We start from the raw sequence: 5,881 nt of genomic DNA, 5'->3' as shown, positions 1-5,881 counted from the left end.
GATGGAATGGTTTCATTTTTCAAAAGAAAATTTTAATTTTATTTGTTTGATAGATATTTTGTATGGATATAGAGAAGGAGGTAAATGGAAATGTATTATTGTATAGCAGCTGTCCACGCGGACGCATCGCTCACTCAAGTAGGAGAGAGACAGATGTCGAACGCTGCCGAACGCGGAGGAGGCCGATTGTGCCTCTTTGTCGCTCGTTCCGCGCTCTCGCTTGCACTTCAAGCCTTAAATGGAACGCGAGGGCGAGGTAACGCCGCATGAGTCATGTTTTTTCGTGCGTGCAGCCGGCTCCATCGAATTATAAGACGTTGTCACGTCAAAAAATCATTTCATAATCAAAGGCGAAACGTCGGACTATCTTAAATATAGTAGCAGTTGTATTTATCTGAAAGCTTCAGAACTTTTGCTATATCTAAAACGATCAGGGAGATAACAGAAAACATTCTAACTGATAATTTATACACGGAGAAAACTAAATTTTTATGACAAAGTCAAAATTATTATTTTCGAATGTAAATGATTGAATTAGCCGTAGAAATAGTAGGATTTATTAGGTAACTTGTAATAATCTCAATTTTGACATGTNCCACAAATGGCGCGGTAAACGCCATCTGTAGTACGATGCTACATTTTAGGATTACGTATGCTCCAACAAGGTCCATTTAAATATATGGATATTTACGCGCTGATGAGATGGAGCATACGTAATCCTAAAATGTAGCATCATTCTACAGATGGCGTTTACCGCGCCATTTGTAGTATTTCCCAACAGTTATTATTATTACTTAGTAATTTAAGTATTACTACGAACTTAACACAAGTTGAACTGACGTTGTCCTGATTCGGATCTAAAGTCATCGTCGGTTGGAGTTGCATTCTAACGTTTCGCTAACACGAGAGGCAAACTTCTTCAGAAGTCCTTCAATCTCCAATGCTGAATGTGAACTGGCGGCTTCTTCTGCTCAAGTTGTATTTTGTGATGAGCAAAACATGATCAAGACCAAGACTAGTCCAGTCTTGGCATTGCTGTTGATCTTACTTATTCGGTCTTGATCTTGCTCAAACACCAAAAATGTTTTGTTTCAGGAAAATAATATATTAAAGTTGCTTCAAATAGTTTTACTCATAAAGTGATAATTTTTCATTTAGTCTTACGTATTTGGTCATGATCTTCCATATTCGGTCTTGGTTTTAGTCTTGGTCTTGTTCGCTCGGTCTTGGTGTTGGTCTTACTAGAATAAAGACAGTATTGGTCTTGGTCTTGCGCATATGCAAGGGGGGGCTTGTTCCGGTTCAGTAATCGTGGCATGCCGGTCGGTACCATTCAGGTGTTCCTGAGGATCGGATTCCAAATCTGGTTGAGTCTGAGGATCTTCTTCTTATTTTGAGTTCTCGGATGTTTTTGGATCGTTTAGACTTCTCGGCAACAACAGGGTATATAGTAGATCCCTGAGGCTGAAATAGGGTCCTTTTTATCCTTAGCTGATCTGATGGTCTGCTGGACCTTCTTCGTAGATTTCAAGATGATTCTGATGTCGTGCCTCTTCAAAACTCTGCCAATTCGTTCCGTTGCCTTTGGAACATACGATAGATATGCTGGCGAGGTAGTGCCTCTAATCTGTTTAGGTCCATTGATCTCTCGATCTCACTCTTTTTGTTGTTATTCACCTGGAAGGCGGACTTTAGGCGTTCCGGTTCCGCCTGGAGATTTTCCGATTGGCAGATCCTTCTAGCTGGTTCAGTCAAAATCTTGATGATGTCATACTTATGACTTGAGTGCTGATTGAATAAGGCTTGCAGATTCCTCTCGGTGTGTGTACGTTTCCTCCATACCGTGTGGCGCAATTTGTTGCTTCGTTTCTTCAGTAGTACGTTCAAAAATACTAACTGTTCACCTACTGGCCGCGAAAGCCTTTACCGATTTGCCTTAACACAAGCTATTGTTTATTTTATTTTAACATTCCTCCTGTGTTCGTTTAGACCATTACTTTTTTAAACCCTTCTAATACTTGTATGACTTTATTGATCCATTCTCTTTTCCATATACGTACTCTACATTTTCTTTCAAGCGGTACTTCCTCTTGCTACATTCGTATCTTCTTTTAGTCTTGCCTTCACCCTTAGATCGCTTCATCAGCCGAGTTTCAGGAAATCGCATTAGAGAGTGAGTATGGCGCTCGAATTTTGTCGGACAAAAGTTAAGGTATATTTATGATATGATTTACGACAGCTCAGCTTATAGGAGCAACATTTTTGATCAAAAAACTTTTCTTTCGTATTTATAAAATTATTTTATGATTACCATCAATAAAGTTCAGATAATAAAAAATAACAATCCCATTAAATTGACATGTTTTACAATTCCCCACACGAAAATAGCGCCTTATCAAGAATTTTCGTAGATCAAAAGATTGTCGAACTGGTCAGGATGAACACGGTTACAATGTTTCAGCTTGTAGGTAATAAGAAAACGCATAGGGGCCTATCTATAAACTATTAGGTATTGGAGTGTTTTTTATACATTATTATTTCTATCTAAATTTTGATACTTACAATATTTAAAGTCAAGATCAAGATTTCTTAAGGTAAAACTTAATAAACCAAGACAATATCAAGATCATGTATCAAAAGTAATATAATTGGGACGATCAAAAGTGGCAAAGTCCGCAATAAATTATCTGTGAGAGTGAATGTACAGTCCATTTCAATTTGTTAGAATTATGACCTTGAACAAATCTGCGCGAAGATAGAAAGAATACACACTAAGCGTGAGCAAGACAGAAATAATTGGAACAAGCTTGAACTAGCAGAGCTCTCGATGGGCTGTCTTAGGAGATCGGTTAGAACTGTACAGTACTAGACGAAAATGTTTAGCAATTTCTTAAAACAAAAACGTATATGAATTAACAATAGAAAACAAAGCAAAAATTTTATAGGTGTGTAGAACGTTAAGTTAATTCACTTGCTATTATTTTTGGCTAAATATGCTCTTAAACGAAGCATATTCTTAAATTTTAACGAGGCAGTTTAAATAATTTTGCAAATGGTACTGTACACTTTTGTCTAGTTCTCGCTCGATGATCGGTGGAGAAATGAGCTCCGCAGACAAATATGATTGAATTTGGAATTATGCTACGGCGCATCCTAATAAAGGGAAGGGGCATATCCCTAACTTCTTGAAACGAACAGTATCTTCTTTCTTGTTTCCACTTGAAACTGTAGTCATTTTCTGCGTTTTGAATGCTTCATGAGTAGTACAGACCAAGTAAAAAAAGATAACTGAATAATAGTAAGCGGTGCAGCGGTTAGAGGTTGTTTAGTTACATAAAAGATCAGGGTCGGCTTTATAACCGCCTGGTTGGAATTATAATTTTTAAACAAGCGTCTTTGCTTTCCTCAATTACTAAGAATTTTGAACTTTCCTTAAAGACCGATGCTAATAACATGCTCATTCTGCTTTCCTGCATTTTTTTCTGTTACACATTAATTGGTGTAATGCTATTCTGTTTTCTTTATTAGTGTTCGCTGCAATTCCCACCTGACATCTCTTTTCTATATTTACGATATTCCCTACAACGCCTGTCATGACTAATCGTAGACGTTCTGTCAGCAACAACCCTACTCTAGCTGGTAAGTTAGAAGTCAATAAATGCGACAGTTACAAGAAGAAGACAAGACTTTAATTTTCATTAATTTTTGATACAATTTAGAAAATACAATTGAACTTGTATTTCCAATGTATTTTTAGAATAATCTTATACCTATNTGTAACTGTGAAAGCACTCAATTCTTTCGTTCAATTACTTTAGTAATCGTGTTACTGATAATATTTACGATTATTTGACAAATTATTCTAGATATGCGATCATGACAACCCACTAACAACCACGTTTAAGATACAGATATGTGTGGAACTAACTACCTGTCTTAAGGTTAAACGTTTGCGCTTTCCATTATTATATTTTTATAATTATGTCATGAGACATGAGATAAATGCTAAATAGATATGAAGACATTTCAAATATTTATTTGTTTATTCACGTTTCAGATTACGTCATGTAAATAGATGACACTACAGCACTACTTATTCCAATAATTCGTTACTATATTCGTAAATTACGTCATGGGCAGCAGCGATATGCTGGAAAGCAAGCAATAACACGACTGCCGCACAAGAAACGTTTCAAACATCACAGTGAAAGGCTGCTTTTATTGTTGTTGTTGTTGAGTTACATTCTTAAATAGATATTCGGCTTGAGATAAAATGTTCAAAAGTAAATCTTATAAAGTTAACGGCGGTAATCATCCGATTCACGACCTGCCCGCGCTCGGTGTACCAAAAAGTGAATTTATGAAAGATACCAGTTTTAATTTTTTAGAAAACGAACGTTTACACAATGCTTTTGAAAGACTCGATTTGTACGATATTAACGCGTGTAATGGTGATTCGCTACAGCCGGAAAAAATAAAAAGAGGTAAGGAAACTTGAAATGCATATACAGCAATACCCTACTACCATTATTACCTGCCTTAAGTAAAGTGTATTGTAAACAAGAAGGTAAACAAGTCCATCTATACATATATCTATATCTAACTATTGACTTAAGTAAGTACGTTTTGTTACTGTATGGTGTAGGTTGCTGCGCGCTTATTCAACAGGTTGTCGAGAAATACAAGCCAGAGAGGACGCTTGCATTATCTTAATCTTTACTTATTTAAAAAGTTCACCATTAAACGTAAAACAAACTCATTCTAACGCATTTTTTTCATATCTCATGTGTTCTTTAAATTATCAAAAGAAAATTTAGTTCACTGAAAATACTACTTTAAACAAAATATTTAGCGTTAATATCACTAATTCTATTGACGACAATATTCAAGTCACTTTTATGCTCGTGTGTTGTAAATTTAGAAATTTTGAAGATTGTTAAAGGTGTATGTTTGGAACGCGGCGCTGACGGGTGCGAAATATGGACGGTGGGCGCGACGGAAAAGAAAAAGTTAGAAGCGTCCGAAATGTGGTGTTACAGGCGAATGATTAGGATACCGTAGATAGAGAAGGTTAGATATGAGGATGTATTACAAAGAATAGGAGAACACCGGTCACTATAGAAGTCAATAAAAAATAGGCGAGATAGGTTGGTAGGACAGCTTCTCAGGTATTAAGGACTAGTTAAAGAAATGTTAGAAGCAGAAACAGTAGTTAAGAGGAGTAGAGATAGACCCAGATAAGATTACTGTTCGCGGATGGTTAAGCATGTGGGAGTTCTAGTTTTAGGGAAATGCGAAGATTGCCTCAGGATAGGAAGGAGTTGAGGTGCGTGTCCAACCAGTCTGATGATCTCATGATGACGTGAATTCCATTCGATTTATATGTGTTTCTACAGTTCAGAATACTGAAATGTTTTGTCGAACAACCAATGTTTACGTGGATGATACATTTTAAAACTATCCCATATATATTAACCAAATTCCAAGTGATTCACGCATTGCAACAAGATTCATGTGTATCTACATCTAGTATTTTTATCACTTCCTGATAAAACTGCATAGACCTATATTGAATGCTTCAAATGTGTCGCTGAATGTGCACAACTAGGAGATATCACTTTTCTACAACAAAATATTTTTGTCGATTTTTAGAAAGCAATTTATACTGCACTGCAATTTGCTTTGGTTAAATAAAGATAAAGCATATAGGCCAAGCGTGATATCGAAAAATTCAAACTGTTGGTCTTTCCACTGAATACAGAACAGAATCAAAGGTACCAAATTTTATCAAGTGCTTTTTTGGATTCCCGTATCTTAACCTAACGAGTTGTTCGTGTCTTCACTAATTAATGATACTTCTTTTGGGAGATCAAAAGTAAAC

The 5,881-nt window shown here is 36.2% G+C and overlaps 1 long non-coding RNA gene across 1 annotated transcript; it reads left to right on the top strand.

Moving 5' to 3' along the window:
- The first annotated feature begins 3,358 nt into the window (after positions 1–3,358).
- LOC108742648 lies at positions 3,359–4,484 on the top strand. The gene is made up of 2 exons (XR_001938705.1): positions 3,359–3,639; positions 4,058–4,484. It is a non-coding gene; the product is annotated as an uncharacterized LOC108742648 (long non-coding RNA).
- Positions 4,485–5,881: the final 1,397 nt, after the last annotated feature.

This window comes from Agrilus planipennis, unplaced genomic scaffold, assembly GCF_000699045.2.
Source record: "Agrilus planipennis isolate EAB-ADULT unplaced genomic scaffold, Apla_2.0 scaffold407, whole genome shotgun sequence".
Lineage (NCBI taxonomy): Eukaryota > Metazoa > Arthropoda > Insecta > Coleoptera > Buprestidae > Agrilus > Agrilus planipennis.
The sequence above is the reverse complement of the archived record's forward strand: the minus strand, read 5'-3'. Positions and strand labels throughout refer to the sequence as shown.